This window comes from Gracilinanus agilis, chromosome 4 (genome assembly GCF_016433145.1).
Source record: "Gracilinanus agilis isolate LMUSP501 chromosome 4, AgileGrace, whole genome shotgun sequence".
Lineage (NCBI taxonomy): Eukaryota > Metazoa > Chordata > Mammalia > Didelphimorphia > Didelphidae > Gracilinanus > Gracilinanus agilis.
Window position 1 is genome coordinate 84,639,027 of NC_058133.1, and position 23,670 is coordinate 84,662,696.

Consider the following 23,670-nt stretch of genomic DNA (forward strand, 5'->3'; position numbering starts at 1 on the left):
CAATATTCATTTATTAAGTTCCTACAATTTACCAGGCACTGTGATGAGGATTAGGGAAACAAATAAGTAAACAAACAAACAAACAGAAAAGGTACTTCACATGGTGATCTTATGAACTTCCACTGATGTAATTACTACTTATTCTAATGATTCTCAAATCTACCAAACTGCCTCAAATTCTCTGTTGACCTCCAATCTCACATTTCCAACTTTTTTTTCATACATCTTGAACTAAGTGCCCACATTAACTGCTCAAACTCAACGTATCCAAAATGGAACTTATCTTTCCCCCTTCAATCTTACTGACTACTCCCTTACCTATTACTGTAGAAGAGAAGTCATCCTGGATTCCTCACTATCTTTCACTTCCAGATATCTAATATATTACCAAATCTTGTTGATTTCACCCTTGAAACATCTCTTACATATGCCCCCTTTTATTCTCTGATCCTGCCACCACTCTAGTGCAGATCCTCATCATGTCACCTGGATTAATACAATAGCCTGCTGGTAAATCTGCTGCCTTAAATCTCTCCCCTCTCCAATCTATCAGAAGACACTTAATAAATATTGATTGGTTGATCTGAAAAAGCTTCTATTTGAAAATAAATTATTTATTTGGGACTTTGAAGAAGTCAAGTAAGCCAAAAGACTGAGATGAGAATGGTTAGATTCATGTGTAACAGACAGTGAAAAGGATGGTAGTTGTAAATGGAGTGTATTATTCAAGGAGTAGCAAGGAGGCTAGTGTCAATGTATAGCAGAATGTATGGAGGATCATTAAAATCTAAGAAGTCTGGAATGCTAAGAGTTGGCCAGATTCTGGAGGGTATTGAATTTCAAATGATTTTATATTTAATCCTAGAGGTAATGGTCACAGGATTTTATGGAATGTGTGGAGGAGCAAGAGGTGGTTTGTGTGTGATGTTGTTTGATTTGTGCTTTAGGAAGACTAATTTGGCATCTGTGTGAAGGTTGGTCTAGAAAATGGAACGATTTGAAACATAGAAACCAACCAGCACTTCTAGTAGTCAAGCTGTGAGGTATGATAAAAACTTATACTAAGATAGTTACAATGTCAGATGTGAAAAGGTACAATCAATCAGATGTAGCAGCATATTGTTTGTGGGGATTTGAGAGTGTGTGGAGAATGGAAAATTTGGGAGACAATGACTGGGAGGATGATGTTAACTTGAAAGTAATAGATAATTTTGAACTGAAGAAGTTTGGGGAAGATAAAATATTCATTTTTTTAGTAATGATGATTGTAGGATGTCTACTAAGTAGTTGGAGATGAGAATATTTAGGAAGTAAGTTAGTACAGAATAAGTTGACCTGAGTATTACAAACATGGAGATAAGAATTGAAGCCATGAGAGCTAATGGGTTCACCAAGTAAAATAGTATAAAAGGAGAAGAGGGTCTGAAACAGAACCCTGTGAAAAGCCCACCCTTTTAGGAGATGACTGATGATATTAGCACAAAGGATTCTCAGAACCACCTTCCATATGCTAGGTAATATGCTAGGTGCTAGAATTACAACATAAAAATAAATTAGTCACTTCCCTAAAAGAACATACACTAAAAAGAGAGGAAATATATTCACATTTAAATATATTCACAAAAGAAATGAACAAAATATACAGAATGATTAATTTGGAAGGATTGCATTAAGCCCTAACACAGGGGTCGGCAATGTATGGCTCTCAAGCCATATCTGGCTCTTTTGAGGGCCAGATATGGCTCTTTCTGCAGGAGCCATAAAGTCAATTTTTTTTTTCAGGCGCTGTTACAGGAGCGCGCACTGTGAGCACTGTATGGCTCTCACAAAATTACATTTTAAAAAATGTGGCGTTTATGGCTCTCACAGCCAAAAAGGTTGCTGACCCCTGCACTAACAGTTAGGACTCAAGTAGAAAGAAGAGTTTGAGTTAATCTTTGAAGAAATCTAGGGATTCTAAGAAGCAAGAGTAAAGTTGAGCATTCCTAACATAAGTGACAGTCTGTGGAAAACATAGTCAGAAGAGAAAGAGTGAAATGTATGATGAATATTAAAAAGGCAAATTTGACTGGACTGAAGAATGCATAAAGGAAAGTAATACAATAAGCTCCCAAAGTGTCTTGGAGTCATATTGTAATGGGTTTTTTAAATCACAGGACTTTACATTTGATACTAGAGATAATAGGGAACTACCGTATGAGAGTTTACTGAAGAAAGAAAATGACATGGTTACACTTGAATTTTAGGAATATCACTTTGGCACCTGTGGAGAGGACAATATGGAAACTTGAAGAATGAAAACTATTTGGAAACCTTTACAGACACAGTTTTTATTTATGGCTATAGTAATAAATACATAGGTGAATTCATTATATATATATATATGTGTGTGTGTGTATATAAGTTTATATTCACACCCACATATATAATACTATATTATATATACATACATGCATATTCACTTCCTTTTGCCAATGATTATTAGCTTGATATGTAACAAATTTGATTGTTACCTGAAAGCAGAAAAATAAAAATAGTTTTTAAACTTTTTCCAGTGGTTATAACTATAAAAACCTTCAAAAATAATGAAAAAAATTATCTATTTTTTCTATTATATTTACTATCAAGTAAATCAACTTATTTTTAACCATTTTAATATACTTGATATTCTGGCAGATGCTATGTGAATCAATTCAGTCACAATTCTAGTATTCCAAGAGATTACCTTCTAAACTGCCCAAAGGAATAGCATTATATAAATCCTAATAAATAAATTAGTTAACAAAAGTGATAAAGTTGACATGAACACAGAGGAATTTTCAATTTTATAAAGGAAAATGGAAAATGAAATCCATAGATAATCCCCAAATCTTATTTTAGCAATTACTTCCAATCTTTATTCTGAGTAAAAATTTCACTAGAGGTGTTCTCAAAGTCATACTGACTAGATTGTGTGTTCTTGCCTTTTCCTTCTCACTGTAATAAAATAACTGTAAGTTAGATACTTGGTGGCATAGGGTTTTAAATAGTTAGGGTCAGTTATCAGAAGTAATACAGGTTTGGAAAGGCCAACAAGAGAAATCTAGCAGGAAACCCAACTGATGTAAAACAGGGTTTATTAAAAGTAAGGAAAGGAAGGGAAGGGGATTGGGATAATCTGACTAAATGCTGTAACTAAATCTCCCACCAAAATCCAGTAGTTGTCTTCTTGAAGTTATCAGCTCTAACAGTACTCTCTCTCTCTACCTAAAAGTCCCAGCTCCTACAATACCTCAACCCTCCAACACACACATGCCTTAGATGGTAACTAAAGTTGGAAGAGGTTTGAGGGAAAGCAGGATCAAGGGAATAAATGGAGAGAATCTCACATACAGTTGACTTCAGCAGCTCTGTAATAGTCTCTGTAAACAGGAGTAACTGGATACACGAGCAGGAACAAAATTGTACCAAAAGGAAGGCCACAAGGAAAGGGAGAAATGATCAAGCTCACTCATTCCACCTGAGGAGTTCAGACACACATTCTTGACCTCATCCAGAGAGATCAACTGCTCTTAGGAGAAACTCACATTGTCACTCCCCAGAATCCTGGAACCTTCCCTGTCTCTGCTTTGGCAGCAGTTCCTGCTTTTCCTCATTTCCCCTATAACACCACTCACAGTGAACAGATAATTTACAAAGTTAGCATTTTAGTGGTGAATCATACAAGACCAAAAGTTTCTGAATTACTAAAGGTGCAAGTAATTCAAAGGTCATAGTGGTTGTGCATAGTCTGAAACATGTTATAATTTAAAATTGTGAGATATATGACTAACCACCCCCCCAAAAAAAAGAGGAGAGATCTTCATGTAGTCACCTTCATTGATATGTATGCAGTGTCAGAAGATCTAGGGGAAGATTTTCAATAGGTTGGCAGATTGGGTGGACCCCTTGCAAAAGAACTGTAACATCATCAGGAAAAAATTTCAGTTAACAGAAGAAGGTATAGATGAACTACACTGAGGTCATGAACGTAGGGAGATATTGAAAAAGAGATTCTTGCTTCAGGTGTGTGAAGATAGAATTAACTCTCTCTTTGTCTATTTTTAGTTAATCAAATCAAGAACTTGTACCCCTCCTTAGTAGCTAGCTAACCATTAGGTAAGAGAGCTCTCAAGTCACTTACTAGTTCACATCCCCAAAAGGCAATAAGCACTGCCCTGCCTTGGGCAGTGCTAGGCAAATTGAAAGGCTGCAATTTGTTTCTGTGAAGAGGGGGAGAGACAGGAAATGGCATGGAAAAAAGAGGTATATTAGAAGTCTGGTCATTTTTCTTCCTTGGCTTTTAGAGACTCTTCCCTTGTATTCTGCATTGGTGAGTAGAACTAAAGAGACATGCTTTTCCTTGGAGTCATTCTGCATTGAAGGAACCCTGGCTGATGAAACCACTGAGACTTCTGGCTGAGGACTACTGGGAAATCTATGTGGAGATTAAGACTTGGGAAAGCCCCTGCCAGGGGCTGACTTCACCAGAACAGCCAAAGGGCTGGTAGACTAGATCAGGCTTTGTCTCCTTCCTATATTTCCCACTTTCAATATCTCTACCTTGTTGTAAATAAAAGCTGCTAGCAGTCATTTTGTTTTAGGGGCTAATATTTTATAAACGGCAACCACTTTTATAACTCTCGTATTGAGTCAAAACCCAAATTTAAATCTTAAAGTTGGTAATTATCTTGTGGCCACAGTTTACCAGGGTGTAGCCACTGAGCATGCTACTGCTTCTATGAGCTGCAGGAGAGAGCTAGGTGACCAGTGGACACCAAAGAAAGAAAGCAGTCCTGAAAAGTCCTCAGGTAGTCCTCATATAAGAAGTACTAGTCTTTCCTGAAGACATCCTACCCTGTAAATCATCTCAGCAGGGAGGTTGAACCAGGTTCATGGTAACCTACAGGATTCAATTTGAGTGATTAGGTAGGAGGAGGCACTTCTCCAAGCATGTAAATATGTCTCTTGGAAGAAAGGGTAATTGAGAATACTCCTTGTGATATATACTTCTCCATTGTGGCTAAGCTCAGACTATTACCAGAATTTGAGCAAATATGTTCGCAGCACTTTGCTTTTGTGTTATCATACCTATTGCTATTGTTATATCTTGAATTATAGTAAGTCTTCCTTCTATTATTGTTATTATTCTTGCTCTGGTTATTGAAATTGGTCTGGGATTTGTAATGACAGTACCTAATGAAGTAATCAAATTTTTGACATAAAAAGCACCTCTTTTTTATTATTGTTATTATTTTTTTATTTTTTAAAACCCTTACCTTATGTTTTGGAGTCAATACTGTGTATTGGCTCCAAGGCAGAAGAGTGTTATGGGTATACAATGGCGGTCAAGTGACTTGCCCAGGGTCACACAGCTAGGAAGTGTGTGAAGTCAGATTTGAACCTAGAACCTCCCATCTCTAAGCCTGGCTCTCAATCCACTGAGATACCCAGCTGCCCCCCAAAGCACCTCTTAACATTGTTATTATTATTGGTTTGCCTTTGCTGTCCTTGATTTCTTGGATTTGGGGTTTGCAGGGCCACATTCTTAAACTCTTCAATTTTGTTTTGTTTCCTAACTTCCTTAAGTTGTTTCTTAAGGTCAACTATGATAGTATCTTTTTCTTTGTCACTATTCTTCATGGGTTTGGGCTCTCTATCATGGGATGCATGGACGTAAGTTGCAGTTTTCCTATGGTCTTCTAAGGAGAGAGATTCCCACCCTAGGCAATGCAATTGGAAATAAGTTTGGATTGGGACTTCATTGCCTTTTATAAACTGGTATCTGACATGCTGGAGATTATTCTTGGACATATCTTGGAACCTGAGAATATTCTCCCCAGCTTCCACCAGTCTTTCCAGGAAAGTACTTAGATATTCTGATTCCCCCTGACCCCCAGCTGTCAGGATGCTTTGCATGTATTTTCATTGTCTTGGCTATGTCTTCCCTACAATATAGCAGGAAAGCTCTGTTCCCATGGGAGGAAAGCTCTTAATCCTCATACTCATGTGACCAGGAGGCTGGGTTAGGGTTCCTTCTGGTTTCTACAATAAATTTGGCCTTTTCACTGGGGGTAAACAATTCCAATAGAATGATCTTAATATTTCGAAATGTGGGATCATATAACCTGGACCACCCTCCTGTATTCCTTGATCGCCTTATGGGGGTCTAAATAAAATTGAGGCATTCTCTTTTTAAGGATCTCCAGGTCCCCACTCATGAACAGTTTGTAGCCTTTATCATGTAGCACCCCAGCTACCATTATATTGGCATCCAAATATAGAAAGTTCTCTCTAACAACTTCATTTATAGGATTATATCAGTTAAGTGACTGGTTTAATGTTACACAATGTTTGGAAGTTTGGATTTAAATTATGACTATACCTGGGAGAGAAATCAAAGAATTTGTTTTGGACTGATTGTTAATTATCTAACCGAAATTAGGCAGTATTTTTTGTACAATTCAAACCCCCTCAGAAAGCAATTATTAAGAGTTTCTTTTGTGTCACAAACATCTCAGACTGAACTTAATGTGACCCTAATCCTGGAATTTCTAGACACAGCTATTAAACGCAATGACTTGTCTAGAGCAGAGGTGTCAAAACACTGCTCTTAAGGTCCTGAATGCTGCCAGAGCCATCTAACACAAATAAATAATAATAGAATAGAACTTAGATAATGTTAATATATAGTTTTCTAAATTGATATTAAGCTGCAGACATCCTTATATATGGTTTAATGTCTTTCATTTCTATTTCAGTTTGGTACCACTAGTGTAGAGTTACACATACAATAAAAGTCAGAGGCAGGATGGAAATTCATGTCTAATTAATTCAAACCCAGAATTTATTCAGAATATATTCTGTTATTCTTCTCTTTAATTCCCAAATATTTTCCAGACACTTAAGGGAGTCTTTGAAAGAGAACAAAGTTTATTTCCTTAAAGTTTCATGATGAAGATAGAATCTTTTCAATGTAGATTATATTAATAAATTATCCATTTATCCCAAAGAAATAGGTAGTACAATGGATAGAGCACTAGACTTCAAATAGTGATTTCAAATCATATCTCATAAATTTACTGTGTGAACAGAAATGCTGTGGGAACCAAGGCAAGCCACTTAATTCTCTGCTTCATTTTTCTCATCTGTAAAATGGGTATAATTATAGAACCTACTTCCTAGGGTTGCTGTGAGGATCAAATTAGATAATATATGTAAAGCTCCTTGGAAACCTTAAAGACCAATATAAATGACAGGGATAGTGATGATGGTGTTGATGATGATGATGATGATGATGATGATAATGATAATGATGATAAAGATGAGGATTTCTGACTATATATGAGGAAGGATCATATCTCTGTGGAGGGAAAGTAGACCTAGAAGAAATGGGAACTTCTGAGAAATCAAATGGCAACATTTGAAGCTATAGTGACTTTGTTGAAGAGGAAAAATAGGAGGTGTAATAAGATCTTGTACTTTTAGATTGAAGGAGACATTTACTTCAATTCCCTCATTTTACATATTAGGCAATTGAGGCCCAGAGAGATTAAGCAACTTGCTCAAGGTGGCACAAATAGTAACTAAGGCAGAATTTAAACTCAATTCTTTCTGACTGAAAATTTAATAATCTATGTATTGCACACCATAACCAGGGGAAGGGCATGTAAGAAATAAAATGACTATAAAAGGATAACTTTAGAAATATTATGGTTTTTATAGATTTATTTGTAGTCATTAGAAAATGACTATATATATATATATGTTAAATATAGTAGCTCCATATTTTCTCAATTATGCAGCAAGTACTTGAACACTCCCCAGGAAGGGCCTTTTGTTGTCTGAATAAAGAGTGAAATAGATTGTTATATTTTCACCTTTATGCTTTTTAATATTCCAGAGAAAAGATTGCTTTTATATACATTTTAAAAGATATGTAAAAATCACTTTAAGGTGAATTGTACCTTACCTTCATTTTTAAAGCATATTCTCATTTTAAGATGATTGGGAATGTGGTTTGTGATAGACATAATTAAATATTCCACTGGGTAAATATTGGGCATTAACAAAGTAAAATGGTGGTAGAATATACATATAGAGAAAACACACAGCTAAAGCTAACTCATAAACTTTAATTAGAAACAAGTACCAAGGCTCTTTCTTTCTTCCAACAGTTCCCAAAAGTTCAATGTAAGGTACAAGGTCAGTGACAGATAATTGAACTGACATTCATCTGTGTTTGCCACACTTGGACCCCTGGATTGGACAAGCAGTTCATTCATTTTCTAGCCCAGGCTTTGCTGGACAGACCATTTAGCCACCTGCATTCTGAAGTTGAACCAGGCAAATTATTGCTACTGGAAAGTTACTTTCAGACTGAGTTGGGTAGATTGCATGGCTATTGAGTTCTACAGCTTTTCTGGATAGATCAACCTTTGGTAGGCTGACATAGCATTCATCACCTTTAGCCTTTAACATTGATGAGTATTTCAGTGTTCGTTTTCCTCTGGAGTGTTACAGTGCTTTTTTGAGGAAAGGTAATGAACTTAAGCCTTAATGCTTAGTATGGGGAGCTATGTGCTTAGTGGTGAAAATGGTATCCATGAGCACAGAGTAGAACACAAAGTGTGAAGAGGAAAAAAAAGTGACTCAGGTAATAGAGACTGGGAGGTCCCAACATTTAAGGTGCATGAACAGTATGAACCAACAAAGTATATTTTAAAGTCCTTGGGTTGGAGATGAAGCAGAAGAGAGAATATTAGAAAAGGAAGGAAGGAAAACATTCAGAAAAGAGAATATTTCCACATGTTGCAAACTGGTCATGAGGGCATAAGAAAGAGACATCTGATTTCTAAATTAAGAGGCCATAAATAATTTTAGTGAAGGGAATTGTGGAAGGATGGTAGGATCAGAAGCCATATTGGAATTTGAATTAATAAATGGCAAGAAATTAATGGTAACAAATTATAGTAATCTTTCTAGAAATTTTTCATTAATGGTAAAGGGGATGTAAATGGTAAGAACAAGGATGGTGAATGTAAAGGGAATTTTTTTTAAGAATTTGGAAAATCTAAGCATTGTTGTAAGAAAAGGAGAAGGAACTGACATATAGGAATGAACTAATAAGAGAGAAAAAGGGACAAGATTCTTAATAAAAGAAGTTGTGAAAAAATGAAAAGACCAAGTAGATTAGTAGAGATTATAAGCTTGGCAAGGAAAATGTTTTCCTTATTCTCTTGTTCTTGTTTGTCCTTCATTTGACCAGACTCCAAGGGCTTCCCCAGTATTTGCTTCAGCCACTTATATGGTTATTGGAACCAATTGTTCTCATTAAGTCTTTACATTTCTGGAGTAGATATCCTCTTAACTCATTGATGGGTTTGAGGCCTTAGGAACCCACAACCTGGTTTAGGCTCCCTGGTGATATGGTTTTACTAGGGCAGTGATGGTAAACCTATGGCACAGGTGCCATAAATGCCATGCAGACTGCTCTCTGTGGGCAAGCAGCTTCCCCACCTCCCTGCCCCAAGTTCCTAACTAGAAAGGCAGAGTGTGTAAGAAATAAAATGGATATAAAAGGATAGATTTAAAATATTATGGTTTTAAAGGATTTGTTTGTATCCATTAGAAAAATAAAGACACTTGCCTGTTAAGAGTCAGTTTGAAAGCTGTGCCCTGTTGCCTCCTCCTCCCATCCTGGCTCCTGCTCCCAAGGCAGAAAAGAGGAAGTACCAACCCAGGCACTCACTATTTATTCTTCTGTTTATGATATTACAAAGTTGTCTTACATCACTACGTAAAACAGGAAGCCAGTTAGATCATGGGAAATGTAGTTTGAAAGAGCCCTAAATGTCCACAGGGAGTTTAGATCAGGGACCTCAAAATTAGTTCAAGGATCCCTAAATTTCCAATATCAGAAGAGACTTGGGCAGAGCTGCTCCCTTCCCACTGTCAATTGTGCCTGATAATATTTTTCCCATCCCTCACCCCTCTGCCCAGCAGCCCAATGGGAGCACAAAGCTGGTAAGATGGAGGGCTCACTGGTGGCAGAGTTAGAGGGGAGCAGAGTGCTCAGGCCACTCATCTCCCCTACACTCACTGAGGACATTTTCCCATTCTCCACCTCTCCACCCAGCAGCCCAATGGGAAAGCTTTCTCCCTCCCCTATGTGGGGTAATGGGGGGATGGGGCATGGTGCTCAAAGGGGGGTGGGCATGGCACTCAATCTGGGGAATTGAGAGGGTGTGGTCTGGCACTCCATCTCTAAAAGGTTCACTATCACTGTACTAGGGTATGTCTTTTCCAGCCACAGGTGAAAGTTGGGTGAGAGGTGGATGCCAAAGGTTGATGATCATCCATGAAAAGGGCTTGGAAACCTTCACACAGAAGGGCTAGTCATCCAAGAAAATCTAATTCACTCTCCTTTTCTTCTAAAATGAAAATGATGGCGAATAGGAACAAATTAATGAATTACTTTTTAAAAACATCATGTGCTTATTATTTGTGAAGTAAGTTCTAAATATACAAAACCAAAAACAGAAAATTCATATTATAAGGATCTTATATTCCAATAAGAAATGATATTATACACAGGAAAAAAAATCTGGGAAAGGTAATTGGTCTGATAGGTTATAACAATGGTGAACTAAAAGTAAGCAGAATTAATTTGATCTAAGTTACAGCATTTTGGGTGGAATTGAAGAGATTTGGAAACAGTGAACTACTAGAAATGAGCTGGTTGGTAAAGGCAATCAAGAGGATGGCCAAAGAGCAGGGAAATCAGCTAAGCATGGACAGGCTTTCCTGAAATTGTGGGAATGGAGAGGACAGTATCAAAAAGGATAGGCAATGTTTTTGCAGATATGATAGAAAAGAAAGTGTTGAAAATTTAGCCTCAAGGTCTATGGTTTAAGGTGAAGACAAAGATATGTTTTGAGATATGGAGGAGAGGATATGAGGGAGTCCACCATAGATGGTCTCAATTTTAGTAAAGTTGCAAGTCACCATCTACAGAAGAAGAGGCTAGAAATACAATATTAAATGCATAAAAAGAATAAACGGTCTGTAACAGTCATTAGTACAAATGAATTAGAAAATAAATCTAGAGATGAACATAGAATTGTGAGGGAAGAAAAATAGGTGATATAATGAAATAAACCTAAATTATTGATGAGGGGCCTCTTCATTTAGTAGATAAACTGGTAGACTTGAAGTCAAGAAGATAGGTTTATATATTTATTATTATAACATATTATTTATACAATTATGAGGAAGTCACAGATTCTTTCAGCATTAGTTCACTAAACTACAAAATTGAGCTGAAACTAATTCAATGTTTTTCTGGTGTTTGAATGAAATATCAAATGTCAAGTATTCTGTATGTCATCAATAAGAATTTCTTAAGCATTTCCTATGTGCCAGGCACTATGCTAAGCACTGGCAAGAGAAATATAAGTAGAAGGAATTACAATTTTTTACTTTAAGAGGCTTACATTTCAGTGAGGGAGAACAATATATAAGATACAGCTGAAAAGCGGGAAGGGAGGAGATGGTAGAAGAGTTGAACATAGTAAGTATCTCTAAAAAATTCCAGGAAAATCAGAAGTGCAGCCTAGAAATAAAACAACACACTGATGGTATGGTTATAAACATAGGATTTGAGGGAAAAACCAGAAAATCAGAGGAAGAACAATGAGGGTGAAAGTATGTACTTCCAATGTGTAGACCAGAAATGTAGTTAACTTCCCAGGCTTATATTTTGGAGACATTATAGAGACCATCCAGCAAAACAATCAAGAAAAGAATGTAAAATTCTATGTAAAGCCTGCTTTGATAATTTTAATATGAATATATATTGTATCTAGCATACATGGTTTCTCAATTCCAACATTTTGCTTTCTGTAGCTTATGAGTAGGCATGTAGCATATGGAGGGTAGGATAATGCATAACTAAAGTTTAACAGATAATGGATAGCAGCAGAAAAGGAAGAAAGGAATCACTCCTATTTCCCAGAGACAGAATGAATACAAAACTGGTGGGAAATAAAGAAGTTAATGACCTGGGATACCAGATGTGCTAAGTGTCATAAATGCTGAATATTGAAGTCACTAAGCAATGCATCAATGGTAGAGATAGGGAAGGCTTTGAGTTGCTGTTGCATTCTTTGAGGAAGAAAGGACTCTTGCCTGAGGGAAAATAACAGCTGCAAGAATTTGGAAAATATTACTTCAAAAAAAGTTTCCAATCATGACACAGAAGAAGTGCATCTATCAAAGAGATGTAGAAGAAAATTGTGGCATTTGAGGAGGTGACCATGAGGATTAAGAAGTATGGAATCTCCTAGGAACCTTGTAGATCCCATGAGAAGAGAAAATAGCATTAGAGAGGTTGTCAAAGATCATGGCATCAAGAGTAGACCTCAAAGGTAGAGTCAAGAAGGCAGAGAAGATGCACAGATCTATCTAATCTCTTCCAAATTACCCTCTAAAAACTGATAAAACACTTGACAATGAATTCTGGAGCAGCATAACCCACAAAAAGTTGAGGGCAGTAATTTTTTAGCTCAAAACAACTTAGAAGAATAGAACACCAGGGCAGGGCAAGCCCCATCCCAGCAACGGTAACTGGCCCTCAATCCAGTTGAAGCAACAATAAAGGCTTCTGGAACTTTCAGACGCAGATGGTAAGGGGTCGGACAGCTACTCAGAAAGATATTACAAGGATATCTTTGCTGGTTCTGAGTACAAGATCTTGCATTGTCTGTTTACAGTTCCAAGAAACAGTGTTGGGATGTATTCTCAGGGGTAGGAGGATCACTAGCACATGCCAGAGCTTGTGGCAGTAGGAGAGTGGGAGACCCTAGTGCAACATCAAAGGTGTTATGTATGCAGCTGCTTAACTATTTGTGGTTAGACATTTGCTCCTACATTAAGACATGTTTCTCCACAGAATTTTAAAATAAAAAAGTAAAAAGAAACAAGTTTATTATTATTATGCAAAGATCCAGCAATTTAGCTTATAACAGAAAACACAAATGTGTATATATATATATATATATATATATATATAGAGAGAGAGAGAGAGAGAGAGAGAGAGAGAGAGAGATAAGTACAAAACCAGAAATAATAAAAGAAAGATAAGATAACATCATCAAATGGGGTATATTGCATCACCTGAATATTCTTAGCTGAGAATTCCCCATTCTACAGGCTTTCAGAGTCCCATTCATTCAGGAAAATCCCAGGCAAAATATTCTTTCCAGGGGTGAGACTTCAAAGTTAATTTTCCAGAAAAGGATTCTTATTGACCACAAAAAAGGCTTTTTGCCAGTTGTATTTTGCATCACTACTTTCAAGATCCTACCAACCCAACCAAGGTCCTGAGTCCCTAAAAACAGCTAGGTAATGAAAAATACTGCTACCTCCAAATGGAGGTAGATTGTTTGGGAAAGGCCTTGATGGATGAGAGAAGAGAAACACCCACCTAGGGACCTCCCCAGGGCCAGTAAAGCACAAAACCAGTGGGCTTTAGAAACCCAGTTTATTTTGATAATTGGAGTAAGGGAAAGGGGAAGATAGGGTCCTAACACTAAAAATCTAGACTCAACCCAACTTCTATGCACCGTGAAAGAAGTGTCTCAGAGAGGTTGATCTCTGTATTCCAGGGAAAAGGCAGTCTACTCCAATGCAATTCTCCAAACCCAGGAATCCCTAATCTTTCCACAATATTAGTTCTTCCAATGGGATGCCAGATCAAAGATCCTCCTTCCAACTCAGTGGAAAGCTAGATCAGGAGTGACAGTTACAAACAGTCAACTCCCAAGATCCTCCTCTCCTTCCAGAATCTTCTCCCAGGGTTGTATCTAAATTCTCCTCCTTTCCTTCTACAGACAATCTATGAATTCCTCCCTATTCCTTATCACTTATCCTTACAGTAAAATATGTCTCAAAATTTAATTGAGTCAGGAGACAATGCATTCTGCAAGACAAGGGTTAATCTCACAGATATATATGTCAACACAACTGCATCCAAAGCGTTCAAAAAAATAAAAATTGCTTTCAAGCCCAAAAAGAATTGATGGAGGAACTCAAAAAGGATTTAAAAAAGTAAAATAAGCAAGAGAAGAAAATCTCAGAAAAGAAAATGATTATAAAAGAGACAACAGCTTGGTAAAGACACAAATACTCAAAAAATTAATATCTTAAAAAAAAGAACCAGTCAGTTGGTAAAATAGCACAAAAATCTAATGAAGAGAAGGACTCCTAAAAAAGCAGAATCTGCCAAATGGAAAAATACATATATACACAAAAATTCACTAAATAAAAGAATTTCTTAAAAGGCTGAAAAGGCCACATGGAAGGTACAAAAAGAATTATTTACATAATAGAATTGGCCAAATGGACAAAGGAGGGGGCTTCCAGGTTAAGATGGGGGCAGAGTAAAAAGCATCTCTCCTAACCGAAGCATATAGGACTCCTCAAGAAAACATAAAAACAAATCCAGATGAATGAAGGGACCCCACAACAGGGCACAGCATTGAAGGTACGTGGAACCGGGGCATTTTCATGCTTTAAAGAGGTGAAACAGCTCTCACTAAAATGTGAGCTGAACAACCCCTCCCCCCTCCACACCACCTACAGGGTCAAAGCCAGCGCAAAAGAGCTAGAGCAAGTTTGGGTCATCCATTAAGACATTGGCAGCTGCAGGGCCTGCTCCTGAGAGCAGCAAGACTTAAGACCTCAAGAGGCTAAAGAACACACAGACTTTGAACACAGACCTTGAGCACAGGCACAGTCACAGCTACAGACGTGGATTCTGAGCACAGGCCTGGACCTTGGGTGGGGACCCAGTGCAGAGGGGTGCATGACTGGGGAAGCAGCTCCCTGAGACTGTTTAAGGAGCTTTGGGCAGAGGAACAAGCAAGGGGACCACCAGGAGGGTTGACCCTGAGAACAACTAGACCTGAGATCTCAGGAGCCCAAAGAGCACAGACAGACCCTGAGTGTGAGGATAAAGCTGAGAGGGTGCTGGGCTAACAATGGCAAGCCAGAGACAAGAACCCCAGAAGAGAAAGATCAAGAAGAAATCTTTAACACTCAACAACTATTGCACAAAAAAAATACAGACAACAGAGCAAACAGCAGAGGAGAACAAACAAGAAATCATATCCAAACCTTCCCCCCAAAATGAAAACTGATCACAAGCTATTGAAGAGTTCAAATCTGAGATTATGAGAAAGATGGAAGGGATCAAGCAAAAAAATAACAATCTAAAAGGCAGAATTTCTCAATTAGAAAGTGAGACTCAGAAATCAAATGAATTGATAAGCAAATTGAAGACCAGAAATGACCAACTGGAAGCCTTGAAGAACCAAACAGACCAGATTCAAAAGGAAAAACAAAAGGTTATAGCCGAAAACCAGTTTCTAAAGGCTAGAATTGGACAATTAGAAAAAGATGCCCCCAAATCAAAAGAATTGATAAGCAAATTGGAGACAAAAATCAAACAGCTGGAAAACAGGATAGAACAAATTGAAAAGGAAAATCAAAAGAATATAGCAGAAAACCAGTCTCTAAAGACAAGAATTGGGCAAGTAGAAGCCAATGATCTCTCAAGACAAGAACAAATAAACCAAAGTCAAAAGACTTCTAAAATAGAAGGAAACATGAAATATCTCTCCAAGAAATTGACAGATCAAGAAAACCGGTCTAGAAGAAACAATCTGAAAATCATTGGTCTTCCTGAAAAACCAGAAATTAATAGAAATTTGGACTCCATACTAAAAGAAATTATTCAGCAAAATTGCCCTGAAGTTCTACAACAAGAGGGCAATATAGACATTGAAAGGATCCATAGATGGCCCTTTACACTAAACCCTGAAAAGACAACCCTCAGGAATATAATAGCCAAATTCAAGAGCTTCCAAGTAAAAGAAAAAAATTTACAAGAAGCCAGAAAGAGACAATTCAGATATCAAGGAGCACCAATCAGGATCACACAGGATCTGGTAGCCTCCACACTATGAGACCACAAAGCTTGTAATATGATATTCAGAAAGGCAAGAGAACTGGGTCTACAACCTACCCATCAAAACTGACTATATACTTCCAGGGGAAAGTTTGGGCATTCAACAAGATAGAAGATTTCCAAGTATTTGCACAGAAAAGACCAGGACTAATTGGAAAGTTCGATATCCAACCACAAAAACCAAGAGAAACATGAAAAGGTAAATAAGAAAGAGAGGGGAAAGAAAGAAAACTTATTTTTAAAATTACCTCTTTCTTTAAGGGCTTCAGTATGATCTAATTATTTGTATTCCTATATGGAGAGATGTTATGTGTAATTCTCTGTAGTGAACTCTATTCACTATTATAGTATCCACTATTATAGTAATTAGAAGAATTATTCATAGGGAGAGGTTGGAGTATTAAATGATTTCAGATGATATGGGAGTGGGAAAGAGGGGGATGAATAGTAGGGGACACCAAGAGAAACATGAATGAATAAGAAAAATAGGATATTCTATTACACACAAAGAGGGCATGGGAAGGGGAGGGGATAAATACTATTATAAGAAGGAGAGGAAGAGGGCATTAAGAGGTAATATTTAAACCTTACTCTCAGTGTAATTAACCCTGAGAGGGAAAAGTAGCTATATCCATTGAGATATAGAACTCTTATTTAACCCTACTGAGAAAGTCAGAAGGGATAAACCAAGGGGAGCAGAGGAGTGGGGAAGTCAAAAAAGGGAGGGGAGGGGAAGGGAGAGGGAATTCATTAGGCCTTAAAAATAAAAAGAGGGGAATTACAAGGGAAGGGGTAGAAAAGGAAGTAAATCAAGGGAGGGGACAAGGGTTACTGGTTTAAAGTAAATCACTGGTTTAAAAGGAAATAGCCTAAGAAGGTGTAGAACTAAGAGAGGATACCAAAATGTTGGGGAATACACAACTGATAATTACAACTCTGAATGTGAATGGGATGATTGATTATACTAAATTAAAAAGCTTTAGTACAAAGAAAATAATGTAACCAAAATCAGAAGGGAAACAACAAATTGGAAAAAAAAATCTTTATAACAAAAAACTCTGACAGAGGTCTAATTACTCAAATATACAAGGAGTTAAATCAATTGTATAAAAAATCAAGCCATTCCCCAATCGATAAATGAGCAAGGGACATGAATAGGCAATTTTCAGATAAAGAAATCAAAACTATCAATAAGCACATGAGAAAGTGCTCTAAATCTCTAATAATTAGAGAAATGTAAATCAAAACAATGCCAAGGTATCACCTCACACCTAGAAGATTGGCTAAAATGATAGTAGGGGAAAGTAATGAATGTTGGAGGGGATATGGCCAAATTGGGACATTAATACATTGCTGGTGGAGTTGTGAACTGATCCAGCCATGCTGGATTGCAATTTGGAACTACTCTCAAAGGACTATAAAAGATTGCCTGCCCTTTTATCCAGCCATACCATTGTTGGTTTTGTTCCCCAAAGAGATCATAGATAAACAGACTTGTATGAAAATATTTATATAGCTGAGATTTTTGTGGCGGCAAAAAACTGGAAAATGAGGGGGCAGCTGGGTAGCTCAGTGGATTGAGAGCCAGGCCTAGAGATGGGAGGTCCTAGGTTCAAATCCGGCCTCAGACACTTCCCAGCTGTGTGACCCTGGGCAAGTCACTTGACCCCCATTGCCTACCCTTACCAATCTTCCACCTATAAGTCAATACACAGAAGTTAAGGGTTTAAAATTAAAAATAATAATAATAAAAAAAAACTGGAAAACGAGGGTATGTTCTTCAATTGGGGAATGGCTGAACAAATTGTGGTATATGCTGCTGATGGAATACTATTGTGTTCAAAGGAATAATAAACTGGAGGAATTCCAGGTGAACTGGAAAGACCTCCAGGAATTGATGCAGAGTGAAAGGAGCAGAGCCAGAAGAACATTGTACACAGAGACTGATACACTGTGGTAAAATAGAATGTAATGGACTTCTGTACCAGCAGCAATGCAATGACACAAGACAGCTCTGAGGGATTTATGGTAAAGAACACTACCCACATTCAGAGGAAGGACTACAGGAGAGGAGACACAGAAGAAAAACAACTGCTTGAACACATGGGTTGAGGCGGACATGGTTGGGGATGTAGACTTAAAACTACCACACCAATGCAACTATCAATGATTTGGAAATGTCTTGATTGATGACACATGTTAAAACCAAGAGAAATACGCATCGGCTATGAGGGTGGGGGAGGAGTAGGTCAGGGGGTGAAGGGGAAAGTAAGAACATGAATCATGTAACCATGATAACTTTTCTAAAAATTAAAAATTATTTAAAAAAAAGAATTGGCCAAATGGAAAAAGAGATACTCAAGAAAATAATGTCTTAAAAAGTAGAACTGAGCAAATAGAAGCTAGTAATTGCATGAAACATCAAGAAAAACAATCAAGCAAAGGTTGTTGAATGGTTGAATTGGGAAAAAAGTTTGAAATACCTCATTGGATAAACTGGAAAAAAATCCAAGAGAGATTACATAATAATTATTAATTACCTGAAAGTTATAATAAAAAGATTAGACATTATATTTCAAGAAATCAAGGAAAAGTGTACTGATATTGTAGAACTAGAAGTTGAAATAGAAATGTAAAGAAGCCTCCTGAAAGAGATCCCAAAAGAATAATTCTCAGGAATATCATCACCACATTCCAATATTCTCAGTTGAAGTAAAAATTTTGCAAGCAGACAAAAAAGAAACAATTTAAATATCATTGAGCTGCAGTCAGGATAACCTAAGGTTTAGTGCATTCTACTTTAAAGTATTGAGAGCCTAGAATAGGACCTTATACAGGGCAAATGAGTTAGGATTTCAACAAAGCATCACTTACCATGCAAAATTGAGCATAATTCTTTAGAGAGGAAAAGGGCACTCAATGAAATAAATTTTTTTGAACATTTCTACTGTAAAGATCATCAGAGCTGATTGGAAAATTTGATTATCAGATAAAAGACTCAAGAAAAGCTTAAAAAAGAAAAAGAAAAAGAAGAAAGAGAAATCAAGGCATTCAATAAGGTTAAGCTGTGTATATCCCTATATAGGGAAAGGATTCTTATAACTCCAAAGAACTTTATCATTATTAGGATAGGGAGAAGGTGTATACACACACACACACACACACACACACACACACACACACACACACACACACACATACAGAGGGCAAGTGTGTGAGCTTAATGAAAAAAAATAAAATTAAGGTATGAGAAAGAGGAATGAATTGGGAGGATAGAAAAAGGAAAGATAGAAATAATAATAATTGAGCTTTTATACTAGAGTTGTAGATAGGAGAAGTTGGGAGAGGAGCATATGACCCTTACTTTCATCTGGATTGCTTCAATGAGAGAAGAATATACGCAACCAATTGGATATAGAAATCTATCTTACTCTGTAGAATTATAGGAAGGGAAGTGGATGAGAGAATTGAGGAGGGGCTTAGAGGAAAGAGGGCATATTGGGATAAGTATTAGTCAGAAATTAAATAGGGGTAAATGGGATGAAGACTTATACATAGTAATCATAAAATGGCACATTTTTTACATGTCTCTCTAAATAAAGGCTTAATTTTTCAAATACATGGAGAAATAAGATAACTTAGAATACAAGTCATTTTCCAATTAATATATGGTCAAAGGATTGGAACAGGCAGTTCTCAAAGAAATTAAAGCTCTTTATAGTCATGTAGAATGACTACTAATTAGAGAATTGGGAATTAAAACAACTCTGAGATATCACACCACACCTATCATATTGTCTATTATGACAGAAAGGAAAGTGACAAAACTTGGAGGGATATGGGAAAATTGAAACATTAATGCACTGTCAGACCTATATTTTAAAAAATATTTAAAGCATCTCTTTTTGTGGAGGAAAACAATTGGAAAGTGAGGAATTAAACATTAACTGGAAAATGTCAGAGTAAGTTATAATATGTGTCTGTAATAGAATACTATTTTCCTTTAAGAAATGATGGAGGGTGGGGCTGCTGGGTTACTTAGTGGATTGAGAGCTAAGCCTAGAGATGGGAGGTCCTAGGTTCAAATCTGACCTTAGACACTTCCTAGTTGTGTGACCCTGGGCAAGTCATTTGACCCCCATTGCCCAGCCCTTACCACTTCTGCCTTGGAGCCAATACACAGTATTGATTCTAAGATGGAAGATAAGGGTTTGAAAAAAAGTAATTAAAATAAAAGAGAGAAATGATGAGCAGGAGGAGTTCAGAAAAACCTAGAAATTTTTATTTGACCTGAAGCAGAGTGAAATAAGCAGAACCAGGAGAATATTGTATGCAGTGACAGAAATACTGTGCATTGCTGGTGAAGTTGTGAATTGATCCAACCATTCTGGATGGCAATTTGGAGGTATGCTCAAAGAGTGCTAACAGATTTCCTGTCCTTTGATCCAGCCATACCACTGCTGGGTTTGTACCCCAAAGAGATCATAGGGGAAAAGACTTGTACAAAAATATTTATAGCTGCGCTTTTCGTGGTAGCAAAACACTGGAAAACGAGGGTACTCCCTTCAATTGGGGAATAGCTGAACAAATTGTGATATCTGTTGGTGATGGAATACTATTGTGCTCAAAGAAATAACAAAGTGGAGGAATTCCATGTGAACTGGGAAGAACTCCAGGAATTGATGCAGATTGAAAGGAGCAGAACCAGGAGAATATTGTACACAGAGACTGATACACTGTGGTAAAATCGAATGTAATGGACTTCTGTACCAGCAGCAATGCAATGACCCAGGACAATTCTGGAATTTATGGAAAAGAAAGCTACCCACATTCAGAGGAAGAACTACAGGAGAGGAAACAGAAGAAAAACAACTGCTTGAACACATGGGTTGATGAGGACACGATTTGGGATGTAGACTCTTAATGACCACCCTAGAGCAATTATCAACAATATGGAAATAGGTCTTGATAGATAACACATGAAGAAACCATTGGAAATACGCGTCACTTACTGGGGAGCGGGGGTAGGGTTGGGGGTGGGGAAAGAGAGAGTAAGAACATGAATCATGTAACCATGGAAAACATTTTCCTAAAAAATTAAAAATTAAAATAAAATGACTATCCCAAATGACTCATGATTAAAAAAAAGTGATCTACTTCCAGAGAAAAAAAACTGATAGAGTCTGAGTCCAGACAAAGTAAAACTTTTTCATTTTCTTAATTTCTTTGCATTTCCTTTCACAAAAGGATTAATATGGAAAAATCCTTTATGTGATTGTACAGGCTAAATCTTGCTTACCCACCTCTCAGGAGATGGGGGTTAGGAGGGTGAGAAGAGAGAAAACTTGATAATATTCTTGGCAATTTTTGAAAACTCCTTTTACTAGAAATATAAGAAATAAAGAAACTGGCAAACAATGCAGAGTTCACCACGGCTAAAGGTGACCCCAAGAAACTGAAGGGCAAGATGTCTACTTATGCTTTCTTTGTGCAGACTTGCTGGGAAGAGCATAAGAAGAAGAAGCCAAAGGTTCCTGTTAACTTTGCAGAATTTTCTAAAAAGTACACGGAGAGTTAGAAGACTATGTCTGGGAAAGAGAAATACAAGTTTGATGAGATGACAAAGGCTGATAAGATACAATATGACATAGAAATGAAGAACTATGGACCAGCAAAAGTGGGCAAGAAGAAGAAAAATCTAATGCACCCCAAAGACCCCCCCCATCTGGCTTCTTTCTCTTTTGGTCAGTTTCATCCCAAGATCAAATCTACAAACCCTGCCATATCCATTGGGGATGTGGCAAAGAAGCTTGTCAAAATGTGAACAACTAGAAGCAATCTTACAATAAAAAGGCAGCCAAACTCAAGGAGAAATATGAGAAGGATGTCGCAGATTATAAATCGAAAGGGAAGTTCGATACGGCAAAGGGGGCTGCTAATGTAGCCAGGAAAAAGGTGGAGGAGGAAGACAAGGATGAAGAAGATGACGAATGAAACTGTAACATATTCTGTCTTCAAGTGTATGGAGTAGAGAAAACACCATAAATGAAACACCTCCTTTGTGATGATGTCGATTGCCCTCATTAGGCTTAATTGGCTTCTGATCACATTGCTTCTCAAAAGTGCTTCTAAATAGACATTGTAACTGGTTTCCATGAAGTGAGCATGGGTATCGCTGAGCACCCAGACACTCTATCAAAGTTGTACATATTTTCAAGCATTTTCAAAGATGAAATGGAGTTCTCATGTTCTCCTCGCTCTGTGTGCACTTTTGTTGTTGGTGTGAAAGCATTTAAAAATGTTTCAGGCATTTTTTTTTAATTTGTAAAAGGTGGTGTTTAGCTATATGGTTACTGGCTAGAAATTTGAGTTATAAACTGTATTTATCTTTAGTTTGTAAAAACAACAAAAAACCTCAGACCCCTAGCCAGATTCTTGGGGTCCAGGCTAAAGGGGGTGTGAGGCTTGGCTGCCTTTCCTAAGCAGTTGCAACCCAAAGTCTACACTGTGAGGGTAGATCACAAGTATCCTGCAGTGGGTGTCCATTTAGTTAAAAAAGTTGTCTTTCTGTATATATAGTGGAATAGCACCCTGCTCCCTTTCTTAGGTGTCAAAAGTGGAGGTGGGGGGTCAGCTGGCATGAGAAAAGTGTCTGGATTTTTGGTATTCTTTTTAGTTGAAGTGCAGTAGTTTTAAATGGAAAAACTGTAGAGCTCTGCCTTGTATAAATCAAACAGAAAGCCAAAACAATGATGTGAGGAAAAAAGAAAAAGCCTGTCCTTTTATTAGTGTTTATATTTGGAATGTTTTGGCGGGAGAGTTTGTATGTTTAGAATGCTGAAAAGTCTTTTGAAGCAAAATAAACAGTATTACACACTTTTAAAAACAAAAAAAAATAGAAACAAAGAAGAAGAAAAAATAATTTTAATTTTTTTAAAGAGTAGACCTCAAAGAAACTTACTTTTTACTCAGCCCTTTTATTTTACTAATGAGGAAATGGAGACACAGAGAGAATAAAGGATTTACTCAGAGTTATACAAGTAAAACTTTTTTAAAAGTCTCTAAGGATTAGAGAGGCTAAAACTTAGGGAAATAAAATATCAGAAATTACTTTTGCCAAAATAGATGGTGAATCTGGGATAACATAATTAGGAGAAAGGAATTTGCAAATTATGGAGCACGAGCAATATCACAAATGGAGAAACCTGATAACTAAATCAGCCTGAAGTTTTAATATAGAATGTAGCTTGAAGGGTCTTTTAATAATTTCTCATAAGGGGAGCTCCCTCACTTGATTGAAGTATACGAAAAGGGTTGTGGATCATTTTCATAATTTACTAAATGATTGTTAACTGTAGACTCTAGAGAAAAAGTATGAGATGCATTTGGAATACTCTAATGGAGGCAAAAAAATGGAATGGCAAGTTTTACCAAGGATTTCTAACTCTCTGAATTCAGTAAGTAGCACTTCTTTTGATTTGATTCCTATGATGTTGTTGCTTTAAATCCATACCTCAGATATCATCAAAGAGGAAATTAAAAACAGTACCTATCTTAGTCATCTGGGAAATATAAAATATATTTTTTTGCATTCTGCACCATATTTTCAAATGATTGCATCT

At 37.0% G+C, this 23,670-nt stretch overlaps 1 pseudogene; it reads left to right on the plus strand.

Moving 5' to 3' along the window:
• The first annotated feature begins 1,075 nt into the window (after positions 1-1,075).
• Positions 1,076-22,042, plus strand: LOC123245926 (annotated as a pseudogene).
• Positions 22,043-23,670: the final 1,628 nt, after the last annotated feature.